Here is an 8406-nt window from a genome sequence, read left to right as displayed (position 1 = left end):
CGATGACTGAGGGGTTGCTGAGGTGTATGAGTGACCTGGGGGTATGCACACTGGAAAACCTTTACCCAGCACAGATCCTAGCCTTCCCCAGATTATATATGTTAGTCCTCCCCAAATCCAGGAGACCATGTGTGTTTATGTCCAAATTACATATACTTTGCTGGGAAGAGGGGCTGGATACTCTGGTGAGGGTCCACTGACCCTACTGCCTCTCCTTTAATGAAGGAGCACAGCTGTCAACAAGTCCAATTATGATGATGCTTAGCAAGCAGGCATAGCTGAAGTCATGATGATGGTAGTTATTTCCCACAGAAGAGACTGCTTTATGACATCAGCTCATTAAAAGAACATGAAATATAAAAGGATTTGGTACTAGGATCCACAAATGAGGGAGAACACACTTTTTTTTTGTTTTTTTGAGTCTCTGTTACTTCACTTAGTATAACAGTTTCTAGATCAGTCTATTTACCTGCAAATTTAATTATTTCATCGTTCTTCACTGCTGAGTAGAACTCCATTGTGTAAATGTACCACATATTTGTTAACCACTTGTCAGTTGAGGGACTCTTAGGTTGCTTCCATCTCTTAGCTATTGTGGAAAGAGCAGCAACAAACATGGTTGTACAAGTGTCTCTGCAATAGGATGAGTCCTTTGGGTATTTGCCAAGGAATGGTATAACTGGATCATGTGGTATATTTGTTTTTAGTATTTTAAGAGTTCTCCACACTGTTTTCCATGGGAGTCACACAAGTTTGCAATCCCACCAGCAGTGAATGAGTGTTCCCCTTTCTCCTTGTCCTCACCAGCATTTGCTATCAATTGTTCTCCTAATCCTAGCCAATCTGATTGGGGAAAGGGGAAACCTTAGGATGGTCTTAATTTGCATTTTCCCAATTACTAATGATGATGAACACTTTTTGAGATGCTTCTTAGTCATCTTTATTTCTTCCTTTGAGAACTCTCTGCTTAGATCTTTAGCCCATCTTTAATTTGTTCATTTAATTTCTCAATTCTTTGTTTTTTGAGTTCTTTCGATAATCTGGATGTTAACCCTCTGTCAGATATGTCACTGGTGAAGATTTTTTTCCCTATTCTGTCGGTTTTCTCTTAACTTTTTTGATTGTTTCTTTTGATGTACAGAAACTTTTTAGTTTAATGAGGTCCCACTTGTTGATTGCTCACATTAATGCCTGAGAAACTTCTATCTGATTTAGAAAACTCTTTCCTGCATCTATATTTTGTTAAGTTACTGCCAATACTTTCTTCTAATAGCTTCAGTTTTGCATTGAGGTCTTTGACCCATATGGAGTTGACTTTTGTGCCAGGTGAAAGATAGTGATCTAGTTTCATTCTTCTACAGGTGGAGATCCAGTTTTTCCAACACCATTTATTGAGGATGTTGTCTTTCCTCCATTTTGTGTTCTTGGCACCTTTGTCAAATATTGGGTGGCTGAAATTGCATGTATTTGAATTTGGGTACTCAGGTTTGGACAATATGTTTCATTGATCTATGTGTCTATTTTTGTGCCAGTACCACACTGTTTTTATGACTATAGCTCTATAGTATACTTTGAGTATACTATTATTATTACTCTGGTCCAGCATTGCTCTTAGTGCTCAGGGTTGCTTTGGCTATCTGAGGTCTTTTGTGCTTCCATATGAATCTTAGGATTTTTTTCCAATTCTGTGAAGAATGTTATGGGGATTTTGATTGGCATTGCATTGAATCTATATATGACTCTTGGTAGGATGGCATTTTCCCAATATTAATTCTTCCAATTCTTGAGCATGGGAGGTCCTTCCATCTCCTGGAGTCTTCCTTAATCTCTTTTTTAAATGATTTAAAAATTTCATTGTAAAGATCTTTGGTGTCATTGGTCAGGTATATATATATATACCTGCTATATATCAGCTATATATCAGGTATATATCAGCTATTGTGAATGGGAGCATTTTCCTGTTCTCTTTCTCCAATTGCTTGTTATTGGTATAAAGAAAGGCTACTGATTTTAGTAGATTGATTTTATAACCTGCCACTATACTGAATGTGTTGATCAATTCTAGGAGTTTTCTGGTGGAACTTCTAGGATCTCTTAAGTATAGTATCATATTGTTTGTGAATAGTGTAAAAACAAATGCTGAAAGACAAATACCTATGTATCATGTTGGCTTGGAGTATTCTGAGTAAATGCCAATAAGTGGAAAAATTGAATCACCTGGTAGATCGATTTTCAGTTTTTTCAAGGAGCTACCCTACTGATTTCCATAGTAGCTGTATTAGTTTATACTGCCACTAACTATATATAGAAATCCCTATTTGTCTAGCTATTTGTCTACTTTCTTGTTGACTGCCATTCTGAATGGAATGAGATGGAATCTCTATAGAGTTTTTATTTGCATTTCTTTGGTGTCCAAGGTAAGTCAGAGTCTGGCCACAGTTCTAGGGATTGATTGGAAACTGCATTGTGCTTATAGACCCCAGAGTTCAGGACAGGTAAAAATAAATAAATAAAATTCTAAAAGAGACATTAGCTAAATTGACCTTAGAGACTGGCAGTGACTGGGTGACTCTCCTTTCGTTCACACTCTATCGAGTGCATAGCTCCCCTTACCAGATGGTATTAACCCCCTTTGAGATCATGTTTGGAGTGCCCCCTCCCATTATTCCTAACCTCCTTGGCAGAAATTGTTCTGCAGAATAGAAGAGGACTAGATCTGTTGTTCTTGCAGCAGGGAGGCCTCTGGGCTGCCCTCAAGGAAGAGTGTTGTTTTTATGTAGACCACTCTGGAGTCGGCAAAAAAATCCCTGGCAAAGGTTAGAGAAAGTCTGTTTTGAAGAGAGAATGAATATAGGGCTAAACAAGGATGGTTTAAATCCTGGTTCAATAGTTCCCCTTGGTTGACCACTTTAATTTCAACCTTACTCAGACTCCTCCTCATTCTGATTATGCTCTTGACTTTTGGACCTTTCATTTTAAATAAATTGGTAGCTTTTATAAAGGAGCAGCTGGGATATATACAGCTAATGGTAATGTGAACCCACTATCAGTCCCTCCAGAGTCTGGGTGATGAACATGAGATGAGGAAGTGCCCATGATTGGGCCCCCAAGGTACTAGTCAGAGGGGGGAATGAGAGACCTGAGTGACTCCATCTTGGTTAAAACCTCCATGGGACTGACCCAGCCCTGAATCCTGTTCCAGGAGAACCCCCCAAAAAAGTATACTTGGATAAAACACAACTCCCCCACCAATGGTCAGTTAACCAGGGACAGGAAAGTACTGAAAGTCCAGATGTCTTTTCAGATTTCCTGAAGCCAGCAGTTTGTAGTTTTGCACTTGGCTGCAACCAATCAGACGCTTGCCAGATTGGAGACCTCCTACTCCCCTACTTGCAAACTTGCTGAAATAAACCTATAAAAACCTCTGTCTCCCAAAGCAAGGGTTCTCATATCTGAGATCCGCTGAGTTGGTGACAGAGTGTCCCCAAGCTTAAGCTTGTAACAATAAAAGGACCCTGTGTATTTGCATCGGTCAGCTCCTTGGTGGTCTTTGGGGTCTCGCGAACTGCGCGCAATAATACTTTCATGTGAAATGTAAGATCACTACTTTCTATTTTTGTGAAGGATGGCCCTGGAGTTTTGATTTCTAATATCCCATTTACCCTGAAGAATCTTTTGTTTGCAGTGCTAGAGATCAAACTCAGGGCCTTGAGCATGTTAGCCAAATGCCACCACTGAACTACATCTGCTGTTCCCAGTTCCCAGCTTTTATTTGTTTGAATAGCACTGTTGCTTACTTCTACATGAATTGCTTAATAATTTTTGATTATTTTAAGTGTTTTTTTTAATGAGAAAACATTTCTCATGTTTCTAATTACATAAAACCTGTAAAGATGATTTGTCTTTTCATTTTTTTAATATTTTTTATTTCAATGAACATTCTAACTAATAAAGACAATGATGTCAGTACTGAAAGGGTGATGCTCAACTCTTATTAGGAATATACATTTATTGTTATGTATTAAATTACCACCTACTCCTATATTATTAAGATTTTTAAGATGAACAACTTTATAATGATTAAATAATCTGCTTTTATGATAGATAAAATAGATTTCTCTAGTCTTATAAGTTTAAAAAATATTTGTTAAATTATCCTACAAAGTGAAGGGATTCATTGTGGTATTTTCAAATATATGTCATTATACATTTTAAAAATTCATCATACTCCCTATTGCCATACTCCATCCCCACTATACTCTCTTGTTTGTCACCTTCATCCCTGTATACAGTATTCACGTCTGCTTTCACATCTGGCACATGTATCCCATTACACTGTCCTCTTAACTTAAGATCTCTTCTTCCCCTATCATAGTCACCCCCTCCACCACCACACACATACCAGTCTGACTCTAGATTCCAAATATGTGAGAAAACGAGTAGGATTAGTCTTTCTGAGTCTGTGTTTTTCACAAAGTAAAATGATCTCCAGTTCCATCCATTTTCACACAAATAACATAATTTTGTATTTATCGATGGTTGAAAAAAATTCAATTGCATAGATACACCTCATTTTCTTTATCTATTCATCTGTAAATGGAACATAGACAATTTTTATTCTTACTGTCATAACTCAACTTACTGGTTTTATAAAGCTCTGTAGAGTAAAACAACCTTCACAAAAATTGTGGAAACATAAGTAAGCAGAATTATTTTTAGATCCCTATTTAAATATTTTTGTTTGTTTGTTTGTTTTTTACTGGGTCTCACTAGTTACTACCAACCTGAAAGTCACTATTTGGCCTCCATCTCAGAGATCTGCTTGCCTCTGCCTCCCAAGGGCTAGGATTAAAGGTGTGCACCATCACACCCAGCATTCCTTATTTAAATCTTGAGGTTGCTAGAAAATAATAATAATAATATTTAGTGTTTAAGAGACTTTGTACATTTCTGTTGTCTTTTTATTTTCTTTTGGTGAAATAGCAGGTCAAACTCAGGCCTTGTATATGTTACATGAAAGCTCTACTACTATGCTGTTCCCCAAGTCCCAGCTATTCATATTCTTGGCAAACACTGTTAATACACTGTATCCCTACCCCTGGTTTGGTATATTTTAAATACTACATTTTACTTTTAAATATTTTTAAGATTTTGTTTCTGAAGTACATAAAACTTGGCAATAATTATCAGTAATTCAAACAAACTACCATATGACAATGGAAGAAAATTAATATGGTCAACTTCCTTATTCTCACATTTAGCCAACTTCAGAAAATAGTTCTTATATCTTTGGGACTGGAGAGATGGCTCCGCAATTAAGAGCACTAGTTGCTTTTCCAGAAGATTTGGATTTGGTTTCCAACAACCATGTGGTGGTGCTTAACAACCATTCATAATTACAATTCTAGGGCATCTGACACTCCTTTCTGGCCTCCAGATCATGTTCTTGGAGCACTTACATGAATGAGAGGAAAACACTCATACATGAACTGGAAATGAAATTAATCAACAAATTGTTAAAAATGTGTATTTGTGCTGGGTATGATGGTGTACACCTTTAATCCCAGCACTCAGAAAGCAGAGGTAGTTAGATCTGTATGACTTAAAATCATTTTAATCCATGTCACAAGTTTCAGGACAGCCAGAACTACATAGTGAGATCCTGTTCCCCTTAACCCTCACCCCAAATTGTATACTTACCTGGCACAGGAGATAACATGATCAAGAAGTTGGTTTTCCCCAAGTGATGCTCATCCATTGCATTCTGAGTGTTCTGACCCCTGTGATTTCTCAAAATGCAGGAAACGCAACTGCATAATTTATGGTAGTGGGGGGCTGTATTCGTACTTTGTATGTAAAAAAATTATCTGTACTGAACAAATGCAAACTTATTTTCTTATCATTATTCCCTAAACAATACAGTATAGTAACTATTTATATGACACATTTCATTGAGTATCATAATTAGCCAAGAGATGATTTAAAGTATATAGGAGGATGTGCATAGGCTATGTACATATATTCTTCCATTTTATGGAAGTGTAGATACAGAGTCATTGGAGTCCACCCTTGGGGCTCTTAGTTTCTTTAATAAAATACCTTAAGAATGGATTTTAAAAGAAGGCTTTAAGAAAATTTTGTTAGAGTTTAAAAGGAAAACACAAAAAAACAGGGCAGAGAGAGAAGCTATAATTCTCAGCAGGTGCCTGGAGAAGGAGAATGGAGGGAACAAGGTTAAAAAGGAGTGCCCTTTGCACCAATATGTACATCAGGCATGATGAGCAAGCAGTCATAGGGCAGGAAAGAGTAAGGAATCCCAAAATTTTGAGGAAGCCTGAAGTGTTAGGAAAGCTGTTTAGAAAAAAAGATGGAAAGAAAAAAGGAGGATCTATACTTTTCTGAATAAATTATGAAAACAGGCAGACTTACCAAGCTGCATGGCTGCAAACTGGCAAACTACTGCACTAGGGGCTGGAGATTCTAGGAAGAAAAAATACATTATTTCATTAAAGGACTAATCATTCAACCTACCTCTTTAGCACGGCTTAAGGTAAACCTGCCTTTGCAGGTATGGTCCCATGACAACAAGGCCAGAGATTCTATTTTCTTGACTAGAGTTTCTTTGATTTTGTTTTTTTTTCTTAATGGGCCCTTATTGCTCCTCTAAGAGTATCAGCAGTGATCCTGGGATCACAAAATGCTGAATCCTGAAGGAGGCCTGTGGTTAATAATGTGCTATCAATACAACAAATTAAACAGTATTGATTAGGAAAAAAAATCAAGTGTCACTTTGGACACAATCATAGTGAGACTATGTGTAACATAATCATCCATCTTGCTTAATACAATCCCAGAAGTACGGTGCATAGTAACTATTTGGTTATGTTTAACACTTATTCCTCTTTTTCGAAGTTCTTCCTCTAAGTGATCTTTCCTGAAATCATGAAACTAAAACTTTCTGGTTTTCCATTTTGTTTTGTAATGAAATGACTCAACAGCAGACATCCCCTATAATTAATGTCTTAATTAACCCAGTATTTCACTAGGAACCAGATCAGACTTAATAAACAATAAAATTTAGATTTTTAAGACATGAAGGCCAAGAAATGCATCCTATAGGGATATCAACAGATAGCCCAATAAGATCCCCCACAAACAGGAGGGTAGCCATATCCAAGGTGTCACCACAATAATAGAGCCGTACATTTTTGCAGCTGTAATATTCTCATTGAAGAAGAAAGTAGATTGACAGGAGCACTTTTTCCTCATCATACTTTCTCTTTTATCTTTGTCATCCATCACACTTGTTTTCACTCTCTCCCTTCCTCCCCTCTCTCCTCTTCTCTCACTTCTCTTCTCTCTGGAAAATGAAACATTAAAAAATGAAGATAATAGCCATAGTTTTCCAGTCTAGCAAGAGAAACAACCAATATAATTTGAACCTTTCTTTACTGAAATTGATCAACATTCCAGTGGAAAGCCACACATGGTGGTGCATGTCTTCAATTTCCCCAGCACTCTCAGGAGACAGAGGGAAGCAGATCTCTGTGAGATGGAGATCAGCCTGGTCTCCACAGCAAGTTCCAGGCCAGGTTGGGATAGTGGGAAACCATGTCTCAAAAAGACAAAACACAAAGGAAAAGAATCCAATGAATATTACAGAAAAAAATCTTTAGTTTACATAACAGGGCCCAAAGTAGTTTTCTTAGTGTAAAATTGTGCAATATAAGTTGTTCAAATAAAAAGGTGAACTGGAGGGAAATAAGATGAAAATGTCACATGTACAAGGGAAGGTTAGCAAGTCAATAAATAAAAGCTGAATTTCAGAACTAAGGAACATTTTACAAGATACCAGATTGCTATTAATCAGAAATTTCACATCTTGCTAAATACTCCAGCTGAAGATATTTTGACAATGAGAATACACAAAGTATGTTTCTGAAATCAAACTGAATAAATATTTCAAACATTAAGAACTGTAAAGACAATTTCAGGAATGTCTGCTCGCCAAATTCTTCCCTAGAAATATTTCCAAAAAACAGGTCATACCTTCCCACAAGATGGAGTACTTCACTACTCATGCTTACAGATTAGTTCAGCATCATTCTTTCTAAACTTTACCAAAAAAACAAATCTACAATACTTTCATTCCCTTGGATATTCACCTACTATCTTGTACTACCCCAGTTGAGTTTTCTGAAAAAAATTTCTACTTCTGAGCTGAGAGCCATTGCAGTTCTGCATTGAAATGTGACAAAGACATCCCTTCTGTTCAACATTCTCTATGGTGGACAAACAGCTAATAAGTTCTTGATAAAAGAAACGAAGCAAAAAATTATCCTAAGATTTCAGATTTGCCACCTCATGCTACTGTGGATGCAGTCAAGAGTTAAAAGAAAAAGTTTG

General features: G+C 36.9%; 1 non-coding gene across 1 annotated transcript; it reads left to right on the top strand.

Annotated features, from left to right (window-relative positions):
* The first annotated feature begins 5692 nt into the window (after positions 1–5692).
* LOC115072532 lies at positions 5693–5855 on the top strand. The gene has a single exon (XR_003851583.1). It is a non-coding gene; the product is annotated as a U1 spliceosomal RNA (small nuclear RNA).
* Positions 5856–8406: the final 2551 nt, after the last annotated feature.

Source organism: Nannospalax galili, unplaced genomic scaffold (genome assembly GCF_000622305.1).
Source record: "Nannospalax galili isolate Female #2095 unplaced genomic scaffold, S.galili_v1.0 scaffold522, whole genome shotgun sequence".
Classification (NCBI taxonomy): Eukaryota; Metazoa; Chordata; class Mammalia; order Rodentia; family Spalacidae; genus Nannospalax; species Nannospalax galili.
This window is presented reverse-complemented; position numbering and strand designations above follow the sequence as displayed.